We start from the raw sequence: 19910 nt of genomic DNA on the forward strand, positions 1-19910 counted from the left end.
ACAAATCCACAGGCACACCAATTGCTACCTTAATTTCTCTGTCAGTCCTCCTTCTCCCCCCTTCTCCCGCAATCCTGACCGTTACCTAAGAAACTTAGGATCCCCTGCCTACCAAACCGAAGGCCTTCAAAGCCTTAACTAAGAGTTAAATCCTCTTAGTTTCTGCCCACACCACTAAGGCCCGCAGGACACTAAACCTGCACCATCTAAATGCAACGCAGATACTCTAATTCAGCTAGGGCCTCCACGATAAGCCTAGACAGACGGGCCTCGATCCCATAAACTTCTAATTAACAGCTAGACGCTCAAACCAACGAGCTTCTGTCTACCAGACTCCGGCACACTCTCAGCGTACATCAATGAGTTTGCAACTCAACATGAACTTCACCACAGAGTCGATAAGAAGAGGAATTCAACCTCTGTAAAAAGGACTACAGCCTAACGCCTAAACACTCAGCCACCTGACCCGTGACCTTCATCAACCGATGACTAGTTTCAACAAACCACAATGACATCGGCACCCTATACCTACTCTTCGGAGCATGGGCAGGCATAGCCGAGTACCGCCCTCAGCCTCCTTATTCGAGCAGAACTTGGCCAACCAGGAACTCTCCTAGGAGACGACCAAATCTACAATGTCATCATCACCGCCCATGCCTTCGTAAGAATCTTCTTCACAGTTATAGCCATTATAATCGAAGGGTTTGGAAACTGACTAGTCCCCCTTATAATTGGAGCCCCAGACATAGCATTCCCCCGCATAAACAACATCGGTTTCTGAACTACTTCCTCCGTCCTTCCTACTGCTCCTAGCGTCCTCCACAGTAGAAGCTGGAGTCGGAACAGGATGAACCATATACCCGCCCCTAGCAGGCAACCTAGCCCATGCTGGCGCCTCAGTAGACCTAGCCATCTTCTCCCTACACCTCGCAGGTGTGTCTTCCATCTTAGGGGCCATCAACTTTAACACAACAGCCATTAACATAACCCCCCCTGCCTTATCGCAACATCCAACTCCCCTATTCGTATGATCCATACTCCTAGTGCCCTCACTTCCAGTCCTGGCCGCCGGCATCACCATACTACTGACCGACCGAAACCTAAACACTACATTCTTTGACCCCGCTGGAGGGGGAGACCCCATTCTCTACCAGCACCTGTTCTGATTCTTTGGCCACCAGGAAGTTTACATCTTAATCCTTCACGGCTTTGGAATCATCTCACATGTTGTAACGTATTACGCAGGCAAAAAAGAACCATTCGGCTACATAGGAATAGTCTGAGCTATACTATCGATTGGATTCCTGGGCTTTGTCATATGAGCCCACCACATATTCACTGTCGGATAGACGTAGACAGCCGATCATACTTCATCTCCGCCACTATAATCATCGCCATCCCAACCGGCATTCAGGTATTCAGCTGACTAGCCACACCACACGGAGGCACCATCAAATGAGATCCACCGATACTGTGAGCCTTGGGCTTCATCTTCCTCTTCACACTTGCCAATGAGGTGTCGGTGGAACTGGTGGTCAGCCTTGATTACTGCGTAATCCATCCCGTGGATCTAAAAAGAATTTTATATATATATAATATTGTACGCACATACATACATATATATATATTATATAGGGCCAGGAAGGACAGGCCACCGCTTCTGTCTCGTGCCCTAAGTAACTGCCTACTGCCAGTATTGGCACTGACTCACCAGCGGTCAGCTACAAGCACTTCTGCTCTTCAGCAGAGCACAAGCATTCCTCTGCTTTGAGAAGAGAGCATTGTGCTCATGAAACATTGAAAAGACTGACTTCTACGCCTCTCCAGCTATAACCAAGGGAATCCTTCCTTCTCCGCACCAAAAAAATTAATGCTGACTTTTCAAGGATGCTATGGATGAGGTTCATAACCAAGGGGTGTCATCCACCTGGCCACACAATTTGTCTCCTGCAAGTACGATTAAGCATGCCAAGACATCCTATGGATGTGACAAACACCTCATCACCTCTGCTCTGTTGCCCCTTCTTCCCCCAGTTTCTTACTGGAACTAGTAACTCCAGCTCACCAGTTCCTTGAGCATGGCTTCAATCGGTTCCTGAGCCACATGCACATCTTCTGTAGGTCCTTCCAAAGTGATGTTATCCTGTGGCGAGCAGCCTCACAGTTTGCCCTCTTGCCTGTGATAACAATTGTCTCCGAGTTGCTGTTCTTTGCTGGGAGATCAATTTTGGTGTTGCTTTCTTTACGGATCTGCCACAAAGGGAAAAAAAAAAAAAAATCATCTCAGAAGCGTCCCATGTCAGAAGAAAAAGCCTCGCAGGCTATATTGGACATCACCAATGGGCAGGAGAGAGCATCCAGCGGGATTTTGCTGCAGGCAGTGATCATCACGAGCACTTGAGTTAGGAGCAATATCTCACCTTCTTGATGTTGGCACCTCCTTTCCCTACGATGTTCTTGTGGAACTGTTTGCAGATGGGGACAGAAATAGAAAAGCTGTTTTCAACCTAAGGGAGAAAGGAAGGGAGAACTGAAGATTACACTGTCGTGGCAAGGGAGGCCCGACTTCAGGAACTCTGATAAACGAGCTTTTGAAAAGAGGCTTAGACCCAAGGAAGTTCTCTATACGAGGGACTTGTAAGACTAAACAAAGGCAAGGACGTTCCCCTATAGCCTTCCCATAACAGGTACTACCCCCTGCCTCCATTCAGCCAAAACAGCGTCGACAGCTCCCTCCTCTTGAGGTGTTTTAGCTCTACCCAAGCCAGTAGAGCTCTGCTTTGCCCCAGGGTTATCCAGGCACGGAGGAGGGAAGTGCAGGCAGAAGACCTCCTTACCAGGTCTGCCACCGTCTTTTGCATGTACTCGGTGCACTTCTCCACCTCGTTTTTGGGACCTCGGAGTTGGACGATGTCACTCTTGTGTGCAGGGTCTGGGAAGTTGATGATAACCTGCAGGAGCGGTCATTTAGAGTTAGCTCAAGCAAAAGCAAGAACCCTTGTGTCAGACACATGCAAAGGTTGGGGGGATCCTACACATGCCCTTTTCCCATTCAGAAAAGGGGAACCGTGTTAGCGGCCTCTGGCTAAAAGAACTATCTTCTCAGACACTTGCGCTACAGAGCCACTAAAGTTACGACTTCTGTGACGACAGGCCTACTACCCATGTAGGAAAGAACCCCTCTGGATTCCTCCTCTCCTACAAAGCCTTACCTCTGGGAATTGCTCCCGGATTTCCCAGATCCGCTCAGCCTTCTGCCCAGTGATGGTCCGGTGGAATTTCTGCTCAACGATTAGGTCCGCAGCGTGTTCATTTTCCTGACGGGAACAGAGGGCACACTGAGTGTTCAGCCGGAGAGCCGTCTACTTTGACTTAGCGGTTTGCTGCCCGACGGTTTACTTGCCAGCACTGTCCCTCTTTTCTCCAGACCAAATTCACTCTGCGTTGACAGAGAAGGGCTACCCGAGGGAACAGGGGAAGACATTTGTGAAGAGGAACTTGCACTTGTCATGAGATCCAAGTGCTCCGTGGGCAAGGGGCACACACTCGCACCAGAAGGTTACAAGGGAACACGAGAGCCCAAACCCTGCAGTCTCCCAAACATCACGTCCTACCCACTCACCATACGGGAAGCGAGTTCCAGCAGCTCGCTCTTGGCCTGTGGGACCCCCTGTGGGTCTCCTTCCATTCTGATCGGGTTGCTCTTCTCGTTGTCCGGGGGAATGCGCACAGACACCTTGTACAGATCCTTCATCCTGTTCACTTCGAGGCAAGGACTGTGGTGACGCCGTCTGCTAGGCAAAGATCTGGAAGCAAGGCACCTGGATTATCACTGCTCAGAGGCTGATGAAGAAGTAAAGCCGCCTCTGGGAAGGGCTCGGTGGGGTAGGGTTGAGCCAGGGGAAATTGCCTCTTCCCCCTGGAGTTCAGCGAGAGCAGACCTGTGCCACACGAGAGCCTGTCCAAGTAAATACCGTGGCATCTACAGAGCCCATTGTTCCCTTGTCAGAGCCAGGCGTGTTTCTTCCCCAAACAGTATCACATTTAGAGCAGAGGATAATCGTTCCTTTCTACCCCAAACTCTTGGCTGGGGACACGTTGCAGTGCTATCAAACTAGCAGACCGCAACAAGGCTTTAGCGTTGGCCATATTCTACTGCCGGTGCTGTAGCACCTTCCTCCAGAGGCCAGACCACACTGCTCCTCCTCCAGCTGACACCCTCTCCCACAAGCCACAGGGCTATTTAACCCCTTAGCGGGAACCAGCTACACCTGCACATCGCCCATGTCAATCAACCCACTGCCTCTGAGGCAAGGCCACAGCTGCGTGTTATCAATGCTAATCAACCCACCGCCTTCATTCCTCTACAGGGAGAAGCTCACCAAGCACATTTCCACCACCCACAACTGGCTGCTAAAATGTCATTCGCACAGAGCAACGTGTGGAAAAAAAAAAAAAAAAAATTCCTCCAGGACACATCAAAGTAATTCCACTACTGTTCAGGCTCCCAAGGTACTTTCACCCGTTCAAGCCATCGCAAGGCCTGACGGCCCATTTCTCTCCTTGTACCACCACCACTCCAGAAAAGCAGAGGAAATGTGATGGAGACAGCACACTGGGTGAGCTACAGAGCCCCTGATACCATCTACTAAACACGAAGAGTGTGAGCATGGGAAGGACTAGAAAGGCACTCCACTTACCGTTTAGCTGCTTTCTTGCCAATGAGGTGTCGGTGGAATTGGTGGTCAGCCTTGATTATTGCGTAATCCGTCCCGTGGATCTAAAAAGAATTATATCTTTTATATCTATCTATATATGTATGGATGTACATTATTTTATATTATAATATATAGGGCCAGGTAGGACAGGCCACCGCTTCTGTCTCGTGCCCTAAGTAACTGCCTACTGCCACTATTGGCACTGACTCACCAGCGGTCAGCTACAAGCACTTCTGCTCTTCAGCAGAGCACAAGCATTCCTCTGCTTTGAGAAGAGAGCATTGTGCTCATGAAACATTGAAAAGACTCACTTCTATGCCTCTCCAGCTATAACCAAGAGAATCCTTCCTTCTCCGCACCAAAAAAATTAATGCTGACTTTTCAAGGATGCTATGGATGAGTTTCATAACCAAGGGGTGTCATCCACCTGGCCACACAATTTGTCTCCTGCAAGTACGATTAAGCATGCCAAGACATCCTATGGATGTGACAAACACCTCATCACCTCTGCTCTGTTGCCCCTTCTTCCCCCAGTTCCTGTTCTCCTTCATAATACCTAGTTGTTCTCTCATTATGAATCCTCCCTTCCCCTTATCAGTGTCAATGGAATCATCGTTCCATGGACAATGAGTCGTCCCGTTCCCCCGCTTGGTCCGAGAGTATTACCTCTGTTCAGTGGCTTGATCCAGGGTGATAGTGCTCGTTCTAGGCGCTGTAAAAAGCGAAATCTATATCCTATGTCCTGATTTTGGGTATCTAACATTAATGCAAAACAGTAATCCTCACACAGTTTTTATTTCATTCTGTAGCGTCGGTGTCGGTATCGGCTGCCTGCGGTAAAGGTTCACGGAAAGGTCTTACATTCTTCGCTGGGATCCATCGAGGTCCTTTTTCTGTAGAGACACAAGCATAACCTTTTCCCCGTGTAACAAGAGGATATGGTCCCATAATTTTACCTGTTTCTGCATCTCGGACCGATACCGGGCCTTTAACCCGTGCCTCGACGGAGGTAGCTGCAGTGAAACGTCGACCTATCGGTGGGTCGTTATCTATTCAAGAACAATTCAAAAAATTAAAAACATACAACGCTTTCTGTAACCGTTCCTCGGGAATAGCCATGCCCATTCCCCCTTTTTGTTGTTGTCATAAACGTTTCAGAGACCGATGAGACCCTTCAATGAGAGATCGACCGGTGGGGGAATGAGCAATGCCGGTAATGTGAGTTCTACCCCATAGGGCAAAAGAGGTTTTTACAGTTGTTGAAACGTAAAGATAAAGACCGACAACGGTCCAGCTTAAGGGAATACCTAAAGCAGCAAAAGCACGCATTAAATGTCTACGAACAGCTCGTGCCTTTTCTCCTGTGTGACACGAGGCAACCAAGGCACCTGAAAATGTATCAATGGAAGAGTGGATATATTTAAGGCTACCAAATTCAGAATCATGCGTGACATCTGTTTGCCATAACGGTAGGCTTTGTAATCCTCTAGGATTAACTCCTGCAGCAACTGATGGGAAAGAATGTTTTTGACAATCGGGACAGACAGCAATAATACTTGATGCTTGTTGAGCAGCAAGGCCAAACTGTCGCTTAAGAGCTCCAGCGTTTCGATGGAAAAAAAGAGTGCCTTCGCTTAGCTTGTGCAATACGGTCTGGCAGTACTTGAACTGGTCACGGCAATAGGTCAGCTCGTCGATTGCCTTCTGCAAGAAAACCAGGTAGCGAGGTATGAGACCTAATATGCATAACAAAATAAGGCGCAGATCGAGAGTCCAAAAGGAAAATAAGTTCCTGTAACAGGGTAAAGGGTTGTGAATGCGAAACACTCCGCAGCACAGAAGCTTCAGCTCGTGGAACAATACCTGCAACATAAGCAGAATCAGTAACAAGGTGGAGTGGTACATTCCATTCTCGGAAAACACGAACAACTGCATTCAGTTCTCCTGTTTGAGGTGAACCGGAGACCGTCTCTATGTCCGAATCCCATTGTCTCCGTTGAAAACCTTAGGAAGACAGGAATTGAACCTGCACAGAAGAGATCAAAGCGCTCCATACTCCCCTTACATTACTTCCCAGTAGGGTCAGCTAAACAAAAGCTATCGGGCCCATACCCCGAAAATGATGGTTTAACCTCTTCCTCTACTAAATGAGCCCCGTCACAAAACTAACGTTCTCCTTAAGCCTTCTACTAGGAACAACCATCACAATTTCAAGCAACCACTGACTGCTAGCCTGGCCTGGACTAGAAATCAACACCCTTGCCATTATCCCCTTCCTTTCAAAATCACACCACCCTCGAGCTATGGAAGCTGCAATCAAATACTTTCTCGTCCAAGCAACCGCCTCCGCATTAATCCTCTTCTCAAGCACAATCAACGCACAGTTCACCGGACAATGAGACATTCCGCGACTAAGCCACCCAACAGCCTCCCTACTACTAACTACAGCAGTCGCAATAAAACTAGGCCTAGTACCCTTTCACTCCTGATGTCCAGAGGTCATACAAGGCTCACCTATAACCACTGCCCTACTCGTCTCTACATGAATAAAACTCCCCCCACTCACTCTTCTTTTCTTAACTGCCCCCTCACTGAACCCACTCCTACTGACAACCGTGGCCATTGCATCCGCAGCCATCGGAGGGCGAACAGGACTTAACCAAACACAAATCCGAAAAGTCCTAGCTTTCTCATCGATCGCCCACCTAGGCTGAATAACCATCATCCTCATATACAACCCCAAGCTAACATTAATAACCTTCTACCCATACTCCTTAAGAACCGCCTCCATTTTCTTAGCCCTCAACACAACCAACTCCTCAAAACTATCCACAATAATAACCTCCTGAACAAAAATACCATCGCTAAACGCATCCTTGACGCTAGCACTACTATCCCTAGCCGGCCTGCCCCCACTCCCTGGCTTTTTACCAAAATGACTCATTATCCAGGAACTAACTAAGCAAGAGATATCAACCGCAGCCATAATTATTTCAATACTCTCCCTACAAGGTTTATTTTTCTACCTACGCCTTGCATATTGCTCCACACTCCCACCAAACACTACAAGCTTCATAAAACAATGATACAATAACAAATCCACAGGCACACCAATTGCTACCTTAATTTCTCTGTCAGTCCTCCTTCTCCCCCCTTCTCCCGCAATCCTGACCGTTACCTAAGAAACTTAGGATCCCCTGCCTACCAAACCGAAGGCCTTCAAAGCCTTAACTAAGAGTTAAATCCTCTTAGTTTCTGCCCACACCACTAAGGCCCGCAGGACACTAAACCTGCACCATCTAAATGCAACGCAGATACTCTAATTCAGCTAGGGCCTCCACGATAAGCCTAGACAGACGGGCCTCGATCCCATAAACTTCTAATTAACAGCTAGACGCTCAAACCAACGAGCTTCTGTCTACCAGACTCCGGCACACTCTCAGCGTACATCAATGAGTTTGCAACTCAACATGAACTTCACCACAGAGTCGATAAGAAGAGGAATTCAACCTCTGTAAAAAGGACTACAGCCTAACGCCTAAACACTCAGCCACCTGACCCGTGACCTTCATCAACCGATGACTAGTTTCAACAAACCACAATGACATCGGCACCCTATACCTACTCTTCGGAGCATGGGCAGGCATAGCCGAGTACCGCCCTCAGCCTCCTTATTCGAGCAGAACTTGGCCAACCAGGAACTCTCCTAGGAGACGACCAAATCTACAATGTCATCATCACCGCCCATGCCTTCGTAAGAATCTTCTTCACAGTTATAGCCATTATAATCGAAGGGTTTGGAAACTGACTAGTCCCCCTTATAATTGGAGCCCCAGACATAGCATTCCCCCGCATAAACAACATCGGTTTCTGAACTACTTCCTCCGTCCTTCCTACTGCTCCTAGCGTCCTCCACAGTAGAAGCTGGAGTCGGAACAGGATGAACCATATACCCGCCCCTAGCAGGCAACCTAGCCCATGCTGGCGCCTCAGTAGACCTAGCCATCTTCTCCCTACACCTCGCAGGTGTGTCTTCCATCTTAGGGGCCATCAACTTTAACACAACAGCCATTAACATAACCCCCCCTGCCTTATCGCAACATCCAACTCCCCTATTCGTATGATCCGTACTCCTAGTGCCCTCACTTCCAGTCCTGGCCGCCGGCATCACCATACTACTGACCGACCGAAACCTAAACACTACATTCTGTGACCCCGCTGGAGGGGGAGACCCCATTCTCTACCAGCACCTGTTCTGATTCTTTGGCCACCAGGAAGTTTACATCTTAATCCTTCACGGCTTTGGAATCATCTCACATGTTGTAACGTATTACGCAGGCAAAAAAGAACCATTCGGCTACATAGGAATAGTCTGAGCTATACTATCGATTGGATTCCTGGGCTTTGTCATATGAGCCCACCACATATTCACTGTCGGAATAGACGTAGACAGCCGATCATACTTCATCTCCGCCACTATAATCATCGCCATCCCAACCGGCATTCAGGTATTCAGCTGACTAGCCACACTACACGGAGGCACCATCAAATGAGGTCCACCGATACTGTGAGCCTTGGGCTTCATCTTCCTCTTCACACTTGCCAATGAGGTGTCGGTGGAACTGGTGGTCAGCCTTGATTACTGCGTAATCCATCCCGTGGATCTAAAAAGAATTTTATATATATATAATATTGTACGCACATACATACATATATATATATTATATAGGGCCAGGAAGGACAGGCCACCGCTTCTGTCTCGTGCCCTAAGTAACTGCCTACTGCCAGTATTGGCACTGACTCACCAGCGGTCAGCTACAAGCACTTCTGCTCTTCAGCAGAGCACAAGCATTCCTCTGCTTTGAGAAGAGAGCATTGTGCTCATGAAACATTGAAAAGACTCACTTCTATGCCTCTCCAGCTATAACCAAGGGAATCCTTCCTTCTCCGCACCAAAAAAATTAATGCTGACTTTTCAAGGATGCTATGGATGAGGTTCATAACCAAGGGGTGTCATCCACCTGGCCACACAATTTGTCTCCTGCAAGTTCGATTAAGCATGCCAAGACATCCTATGGATGTGACAAACACCTCATCACCTCTGCTCTGTTGCCCCTTCTTCCCCCAGTTTCTTACTGGAACTAGTAACTCCAGCTCACCAGTTCCTTGAGCATGGCTTCAATCTGTTCCTGAGCCACATGCACATCTTCTGTAGGTCCTTCCAAAGTGATGTTATCCTGTGGCGAGCAGCCTCACAGTTTGCCCTCTTGCCTGTGATAACAATTGTCTCCGAGTTGCTGTTCTTTGCTGGGAGATCAATTTTGGTGTTGCTTTCTTTACGGATCTGCCACAAAGGGAAAAAAAAAAAAAAATCATCTCAGAAGCGTCCCATGTCAGAAGAAAAAGCCTCGCAGGCTATATTGGACATCACCAATGGGCAGGAGAGAGCATCCAGTGGGATTTTGCTGCAGGCAGTGATCATCACGAGCACTTGAGTTAGGAGCAATATCTCACCTTCTTGATGTTGGCACCTCCTTTCCCTACGATGTTCTTGTGGAACTGTTTGCAGATGGGGACAGAAATAGAAAAGCTGTTTTCAACCTAAGGGAGAAAGGAAGGGAGAACTGAAGATTACACTGTCGTGGCAAGGGAGGCCCGACTTCAGGAACTCTGATAAACGAGCTTTTGAAAAGAGGCTTAGACCCAAGGAAGTTCTCTATACGAGGGACTTGTAAGACTAAACAAAGGCAAGGACGTTCCCCTATAGCCTTCCCATAACAGGTACTACCCCCTGCCTCCATTCAGCCAAAACAGCGTCGACAGCTCCCTCCTCTTGAGGTGTTTTAGCTCTACCCAAGCCAGTAGAGCTCTGCTTTGCCCCAGGGTTATCCAGGCACGGAGGAGGGAAGTGCAGGCAGAAGACCTCCTTACCAGGTCTGCCACCGTCTTTTGCATGTACTCGGTGCACTTCTCCACCTCGTTTTTGGGACCTCGGAGTTGGACGATGTCACTCTTGTGTGCAGGGTCTGGGAAGTTGATGATAACCTGCAGGAGCGGTCATTTAGAGTTAGCTCAAGCAAAAGCAAGAACCCTTGTGTCAGACACATGCAAAGGTTGGGGGGATCCTACACATGCCCTTTTCCCATTCAGAAAAGGGGAACCGTGTTAGCGGCCTCTGGCTAAAAGAACTATCTTCTCAGACACTTGCGCTACAGAGCCACTAAAGTTACGACTTCTGTGACGACAGGCCTACTACCCATGTAGGAAAGAACCCCTCTGGATTCCTCCTCTCCTACAAAGCCTTACCTCTGGGAATTGCTCCCGGATTTCCCAGATCCGCTCAGCCTTCTGCCCAGTGATGGTCCGGTGGAATTTCTGCTCAACGATTAGGTCCGCAGCGTGTTCATTTTCCTGACGGGAACAGAGGGCACACTGAGTGTTCAGCCGGAGAGCCGTCTACTTTGACTTAGCGGTTTGCTGCCCGACGGTTTACTTGCCAGCACTGTCCCTCTTTTCTCCAGACCAAATTCACTCTGCGTTGACAGAGAAGGGCTACCCGAGGGAACAGGGGAAGACATTTGTGAAGAGGAACTTGCACTTGTCATGAGATCCAAGTGCTCCGTGGGCAAGGGGCACACACTCGCACCAGAAGGTTACAAGGGAACACGAGAGCCCAAACCCTGCAGTCTCCCAAACATCACGTCCTACCCACTCACCATACGGGAAGCGAGTTCCAGCAGCTCGCTCTTGGCCTGTGGGACCCCCTGTGGGTCTCCTTCCATTCTGATCGGGTTGCTCTTCTCGTTGTCCGGGGGAATGCGCACAGACACCTTGTACAGATCCTTCATCCTGTTCACTTCGAGGCAAGGACTGTGGTGACGCCGTCTGCTAGGCAAAGACCTGGAAGCAAGGCACCTGGATTATCACTGCTCAGAGGCTGATGAAGAAGTAAAGCCGCCTCTGGGAAGGGCTCGGTGGGGTAGGGTTGAGCCAGGGGAAATTGCCTCTTCCCCCTGGAGTTCAGCGAGAGCAGACCTGTGCCACACGAGAGCCTGTCCAAGTAAATACCGTGGCATCTACAGAGCCCATTGTTCCCTTGTCAGAGCCAGGCGTGTTTCTTCCCCAAACAGTATCACATTTAGAGCAGAGGATAATCGTTCCTTTCTACCCCAAACTCTTGGCTGGGGACACGTTGCAGTGCTATCAAACTAGCAGACCGCAACAAGGCTTTAGCGTTGGCCATATTCTACTGCCGGTGCTGTAGCACCTTCCTCCAGAGGCCAGACCACACTGCTCCTCCTCCAGCTGACACCCTCTCCCACAAGCCACAGGGCTATTTAACCCCTTAGCGGGAACCAGCTACACCTGCACATCGCCCATGTCAATCAACCCACTGCCTCTGAGGCAAGGCCACAGCTGCGTGTTATCAATGCTAATCAACCCACCGCCTTCATTCCTCTACAGGGACAAGCTCACCAAGCACATTTCCACCACCCACAACTGGCTGCTAAAATGTCATTCGCACAGAGCAACGTGTGGGAAAAAAAATAAAAAAAATTCCTCCAGGACACATCAAAGTAATTCCACTACTGTTCAGGCTCCCAAGGTACTTTCACCCGTTCAAGCCATCGCAAGGCCTGACGGCCCATTTCTCTCCTTGTACCACCACCACTCCAGAAAAGCAGAGGAAATGTGATGGAGACAGCACACTGGGTGAGCTACAGAGCCCCTGATACCATCTACTAAACACGAAGAGTGTGAGCATGGGAAGGACTAGAAAGGCACTCCACTTACCGTTTAGCTGCTTTCTTGCCAATGAGGTGTCGGTGGAATTGGTGGTCAGCCTTGATTATTGCGTAATCCGTCCCGTGGATCTAAAAAGAATTATATCTTTTATATCTATCTATATATGTATGGATGTACATTATTTTATATTATAATATATAGGGCCAGGTAGGACAGGCCACCGCTTCTGTCTCGTGCCCTAAGTAACTGCCTACTGCCAGTATTGGCACTGACTCACCAGCGGTCAGCTACAAGCACTTCTGCTCTTCAGCAGAGCACAAGCATTCCTCTGCTTTGAGAAGAGAGCATTGTGCTCATGAAACATTGAAAAGACTTACTTCTACGCCTCTCCAGCTATAACCAAGAGAATCCTTCCTTCTCCGCACCAAAAAAATTAATGCTGACTTTTCAAGGATGCTATGGATGAGGTTCATAACCAAGGGGTGTCATCCACCTGGCCACACAATTTGTCTCCTGCAAGTTCGATTAAGCATGCCAAGACATCCTATGGATGTGACAAACACCTCATCACCTCTGCTCTGTTGCCCCTTCTTCCCCCAGTTTCTTACTGGAACTAGTAACTCCAGCTCACCAGTTCCTTGAGCATGGCTTCAATCGGTTCCTGAGCCACATGCACATCTTCTGTAGGTCCTTCCAAAGTGATGTTATCCTGTGGCGAGCAGCCTCACAGTTTGCCCTCTTGCCTGTGATAACAATTGTCTCCGAGTTGCTGTTCTTTGCTGGGAGATCAATTTTGGTGTTGCTTTCTTTACGGATCTGCCACAAAGGGAAAAAAAAAAAAAAATCATCTCAGAAGCGTCCCATGTCAGAAGAAAAAGCCTCGCAGGCTATATTGGACATCACCAATGGGCAGGAGAGAGCATCCAGTGGGATTTTGCTGCAGGCAGTGATCATCACGAGCACTTGAGTTAGGAGCAATATCTCACCTTCTTGATGTTGGCACCTCCTTTCCCTACGATGTTCTTGTGGAACTGTTTGCAGATGGGGACAGAAATAGAAAAGCTGTTTTCAACCTAAGGGAGAAAGGAAGGGAGAACTGAAGATTACACTGTCGTGGCAAGGGAGGCCCGACTTCAGGAACTCTGATAAACGAGCTTTTGAAAAGAGGCTTAGACCCAAGGAAGTTCTCTATACGAGGGACTTGTAAGACTAAACAAAGGCAAGGACGTTCCCCTATAGCCTTCCCATAACAGGTACTACCCCCTGCCTCCATTCAGCCAAAACAGCGTCGACAGCTCCCTCCTCTTGAGGTGTTTTAGCTCTACCCAAGCCAGTAGAGCTCTGCTTTGCCCCAGGGTTATCCAGGCACGGAGGAGGGAAGTGCAGGCAGAAGACCTCCTTACCAGGTCTGCCACCGTCTTTTGCATGTACTCGGTGCACTTCTCCACCTCGTTTTTGGGACCTCGGAGTTGGACGATGTCACTCTTGTGTGCAGGGTCTGGGAAGTTGATGATAACCTGCAGGAGCGGTCATTTAGAGTTAGCTCAAGCAAAAGCAAGAACCCTTGTGTCAGACACATGCAAAGGTTGGGGGGATCCTACACGTGCCCTTTTCCCATTCAGAAACGGGGAACCGTGTTAGCGGCCTCTGGCTAAAAGAACTATCTTCTCAGACACTTGCGCTACAGAGCCACTAAAGTTACGACTTCTGTGACGACAGGCCTACTACCCATGTAGGAAAGAACCCCTCTGGATTCCTCCTCTCCTACAAAGCCTTACCTCTGGGAATTGCTCCCGGATTTCCCAGATCCGCTCAGCCTTCTGCCCAGTGATGGTCCGGTGGAATTTCTGCTCAACGATTAGGTCCGCAGCGTGTTCATTTTCCTGACGGGAACAGAGGGCACACTGAGTGTTCAGCCGGAGAGCCGTCTACTTTGACTTAGCGGTTTGCTGCCCGACGGTTTACTTGCCAGCACTGTCCCTCTTTTCTCCAGACCAAATTCACTCTGCGTTGACAGAGAAGGGCTACCCGAGGGAACAGGGGAAGACATTTGTGAAGAGGAACTTGCACTTGTCATGAGATCCAAGTGCTCCGTGGGCAAGGGGCACACACTCGCACCAGAAGGTTACAAGGGAACACGAGAGCCCAAACCCTGCAGTCTCCCAAACATCACGTCCTACCCACTCACCATACGGGAAGCGAGTTCCAGCAGCTCGCTCTTGGCCTGTGGGACCCCCTGTGGGTCTCCTTCCATTCTGATCGGGTTGCTCTTCTCGTTGTCCGGGGGAATGCGCACAGACACCTTGTACAGATCCTTCATCCTGTTCACTTCGAGGCAAGGACTGTGGTGACGCCGTCTGCTAGGCAAAGACCTGGAAGCAAGGCACCTGGATTATCACTGCTCAGAGGCTGATGAAGAAGTAAAGCCGCCTCTGGGAAGGGCTCGGTGGGGTAGGGTTGAGCCAGGGGAAATTGCCTCTTCCCCCTGGAGTTCAGCGAGAGCAGACCTGTGCCACACGAGAGCCTGTCCAAGTAAATACCGTGGCATCTACAGAGCCCATTGTTCCCTTGTCAGAGCCAGGCGTGTTTCTTCCCCAAACAGTATCACATTTAGAGCAGAGGATAATCGTTCCTTTCTACCCCAAACTCTTGGCTGGGGACACGTTGCAGTGCTATCAAACTAGCAGACCGCAACAAGGCTTTAGCGTTGGCCATATTCTACTGCCGGTGCTGTAGCACCTTCCTCCAGAGGCCAGACCACACTGCTCCTCCTCCAGCTGACACCCTCTCCCACAAGCCACAGGGCTATTTAACCCCTTAGCGGGAACCAGCTACACCTGCACATCGCCCATGTCAATCAACCCACTGCCTCTGAGGCAAGGCCACAGCTGCGTGTTATCAATGCTAATCAACCCACCGCCTTCATTCCTCTACAGGGACAAGCTCACCAAGCACATTTCCACCACCCACAACTGGCTGCTAAAATGTCATTCGCACAGAGCAACGTGTGGGAAAAAAAATAAAAAAAATTCCTCCAGGACACATCAAAGTAATTCCACTACTGTTCAGGCTCCCAAGGTACTTTCACCCGTTCAAGCCATCGCAAGGCCTGACGGCCCATTTCTCTCCTTGTACCACCACCACTCCAGAAAAGCAGAGGAAATGTGATGGAGACAGCACACTGGGTGAGCTACAGAGCCCCTGATACCATCTACTAAACACGAAGAGTGTGAGCATGGGAAGGACTAGAAAGGCACTCCACTTACCGTTTAGCTGCTTTCTTGCCAATGAGGTGTCGGTGGAATTGGTGGTCAGCCTTGATTATTGCGTAATCCGTCCCGTGGATCTAAAAAGAATTATATCTTTTATATCTATCTATATATGTATGGATGTACATTATTTTATATTATAATATATAGGGCCAGGTAGGACAGGCCACCGCTTCTGTCTCGTGCCCTAAGTAACTGCCTACTGCCAGTATTGGCACTGACTCACCAGCGGTCAGCTACAAGCACTTCTGCTCTTCAGCAGAGCACAAGCATTCCTCTGCTTTGAGAAGAGAGCATTGTGCTCATGAAACATTGAAAAGACTTACTTCTACGCCTCTCCAGCTATAACCAAGAGAATCCTTCCTTCTCCGCACCAAAAAAATTAATGCTGACTTTTCAAGGATGCTATGGATGAGGTTCATAACCAAGGGGTGTCATCCACCTGGCCACACAATTTGTCTCCTGCAAGTTCGATTAAGCATGCCAAGACATCCTATGGATGTGACAAACACCTCATCACCTCTGCTCTGTTGCCCCTTCTTCCCCCAGTTTCTTACTGGAACTAGTAACTCCAGCTCACCAGTTCCTTGAGCATGGCTTCAATCGGTTCCTGAGCCACATGCACATCTTCTGTAGGTCCTTCCAAAGTGATGTTATCCTGTGGCGAGCAGCCTCACAGTTTGCCCTCTTGCCTGTGATAACAATTGTCTCCGAGTTGCTGTTCTTTGCTGGGAGATCAATTTTGGTGTTGCTTTCTTTACGGATCTGCCACAAAGGGAAAAAAAAAAAAAAATCATCTCAGAAGCGTCCCATGTCAGAAGAAAAAGCCTCGCAGGCTATATTGGACATCACCAATGGGCAGGAGAGAGCATCCAGTGGGATTTTGCTGCAGGCAGTGATCATCACGAGCACTTGAGTTAGGAGCAATATCTCACCTTCTTGATGTTGGCACCTCCTTTCCCTACGATGTTCTTGTGGAACTGTTTGCAGATGGGGACAGAAATAGAAAAGCTGTTTTCAACCTAAGGGAGAAAGGAAGGGAGAACTGAAGATTACACTGTCGTGGCAAGGGAGGCCCGACTTCAGGAACTCTGATAAACGAGCTTTTGAAAAGAGGCTTAGACCCAAGGAAGTTCTCTATACGAGGGACTTGTAAGACTAAACAAAGGCAAGGACGTTCCCCTATAGCCTTCCCATAACAGGTACTACCCCCTGCCTCCATTCAGCCAAAACAGCGTCGACAGCTCCCTCCTCTTGAGGTGTTTTAGCTCTACCCAAGCCAGTAGAGCTCTGCTTTGCCCCAGGGTTATCCAGGCACGGAGGAGGGAAGTGCAGGCAGAAGACCTCCTTACCAGGTCTGCCACCGTCTTTTGCATGTACTCGGTGCACTTCTCCACCTCGTTTTTGGGACCTCGGAGTTGGACGATGTCACTCTTGTGTGCAGGGTCTGGGAAGTTGATGATAACCTGCAGGAGCGGTCATTTAGAGTTAGCTCAAGCAAAAGCAAGAACCCTTGTGTCAGACACATGCAAAGGTTGGGGGGATCCTACACGTGCCCTTTTCCCATTCAGAAACGGGGAACCGTGTTAGCGGCCTCTGGCTAAAAGAACTATCTTCTCAGACACTTGCGCTACAGAGCCACTAAAGTTACGACTTCTGTGACGACAGGCCTACTACCCATGTAGGAAAGAACCCCTCTGGATTCCTCCTCTCCTACAAAGCCTTACCTCTGGGAATTGCTCCCGGATTTCCCAGACCCGCTCAGCCTTCTGCCCAGTGATGGTCCGGTGGAATTTCTGCTCAACGATTAGGTCCGCAGCGTGTTCATTTTCCTGACGGGAACAGAGGGCACACTGAGTGTTCAGCCGGAGAGCCGTCTACTTTGACTTAGCGGTTTGCTGCCCGACGGTTTACTTGCCAGCACTGTCCCTCTTTTCTCCAGACCAAATTCACTCTGCGTTGACAGAGAAGGGCTACCCGAGGGAACAGGGGAAGACATTTGTGAAGAGGAACTTGCACTTGTCATGAGATCCAAGTGCTCCGTGGGCAAGGGGCACACACTCGCACCAGAAGGTTACAAGGGAACACGAGAGCCCAAACCCTGCAGTCTCCCAAACATCACGTCCTACCCACTCACCATACGGGAAGCGAGTTCCAGCAGCTCGCTCTTGGCCTGTGGGACCCCCTGTGGGTCTCCTTCCATTCTGATCGGGTTGCTCTTCTCGTTGTCCGGGGGAATGCGCACAGACACCTTGTACAGATCCTTCATCCTGTTCACTTCGAGGCAAGGACTGTGGTGACGCCGTCTGCTAGGCAAAGACCTGGAAGCAAGGCACCTGGATTATCACTGCTCAGAGGCTGATGAAGAAGTAAAGCCGCCTCTGGGAAGGGCTCGGTGGGGTAGGGTTGAGCCAGGGGAAATTGCCTCTTCCCCCTGGAGTTCAGCGAGAGCAGACCTGTGCCACACGAGAGCCTGTCCAAGTAAATACCGTGGCATCTACAGAGCCCATTGTTCCCTTGTCAGAGCCAGGCGTGTTTCTTCCCCAAACAGTATCACATTTAGAGCAGAGGATAATCGTTCCTTTCTACCCCAAACTCTTGGCTGGGGACACGTTGCAGTGCTATCAAACTAGCAGACCGCAACAAGGCTTTAGCGTTGGCCATATTCTACTGCCGGTGCTGTAGCACCTTCCTCCAGAGGCCAGACCACACTGCTCCTCCTCCAGCTGACACCCTCTCCCACAAGCCACAGGGCTATTTAACCCCTTAGCGGGAACCAGCTACACCTGCACATCGCCCATGTCAATCAACCCACTGCCTCTGAGGCAAGGCCACAGCTGCGTGTTATCAATGCTAATCAACCCACCGCCTTCATTCCTCTACAGGGACAAGCTCACCAAGCACATTTCCACCACCCACAACTGGCTGCTAAAATGTCATTCGCACAGAGCAACGTGTGGGAAAAAAAATAAAAAAAATTCCTCCAGGACACATCAAAGTAATTCCACTACTGTTCAGGCTCCCAAGGTACTTTCACCCGTTCAAGCCATCGCAAGGCCTGACGGCCCATTTCTCTCCTTGTACCACCACCACTCCAGAAAAGCAGAGGAAATGTGATGGAGACAGCACACTGGGTGAGCTACAGAGCCCCTGATACCATCTACTAAACACGAAGAGTGTGAGCATGGGAAGGACTAGAAAGGCACTCCACTTACCGTTTAGCTGCTTTCTTGCCAATGAGGTGTCGGTGGAATTGGTGGTCAGCCTTGATTATTGCGTAATCCGTCCCGTGGATCTAAAAAGAATTATATCTTTTATATCTATCTATATATGTATGGATGTACATTATTTTATATTATAATATATAGGGCCAGGTAGGACAGGCCACCGCTTCTGTCTCGTGCCCTAAGTAACTGCCTACTGCCAGTATTGGCACTGACTCACCAGCGGTCAGCTACAAGCACTTCTGCTCTTCAGCAGAGCACAAGCATTCCTCTGCTTTGAGAAGAGAGCATTGTGCTCATGAAACATTGAAAAGACTTACTTCTACGCCTCTCCAGCTATAACCAAGAGAATCCTTCCTTCTCCGCACCAAAAAAATAATGCTGACTTTTCAAGGATGCTATGGATGAGGTTCATAACCAAGGGGTGTCATCCACCTGGCCACACAATTTGTCTCCTGCAAGTACGATTAAGCATGCCAAGACATCCTATGGATGTGACAAACACCTCATCACCTCTGCTCTGTTGCCCCTTCTTCCCCCAGTTTCTTACTGGAACTAGTAACTCCAGCTCACCAGTTCCTTGAGCATGGCTTCAATCGGTTCCTGAGCCACATGCACATCTTCTGTAGGTCCTTCCAAAGTGATGTTATCCTGTGGCGAGCAGCCTCACAGTTTGCCCTCTTGCCTGTGATAACAATTGTCTCCGAGTTGCTGTTCTTTGCTGGGAGATCAATTTTGGTGTTGCTTTCTTTACGGATCTGCCACAAAGGGAAAAAAAAAAAAAAATCATCTCAGAAGCGTCCCATGTCAGAAGAAAAACCCTCGCAGGCTATATTGGACATCACCAATGGGCAGGAGAGAGCATCCAGTGGGATTTTGCTGCAGGCAGTGATCATCACGAGCACTTGAGTTAGGAGCAATATCTCACCTTCTTGATGTTGGCACCTCCTTTC

Source organism: Falco cherrug, chromosome 16, assembly GCF_023634085.1.
Source record: "Falco cherrug isolate bFalChe1 chromosome 16, bFalChe1.pri, whole genome shotgun sequence".
NCBI lineage: Eukaryota > Metazoa > Chordata > Aves > Falconiformes > Falconidae > Falco > Falco cherrug.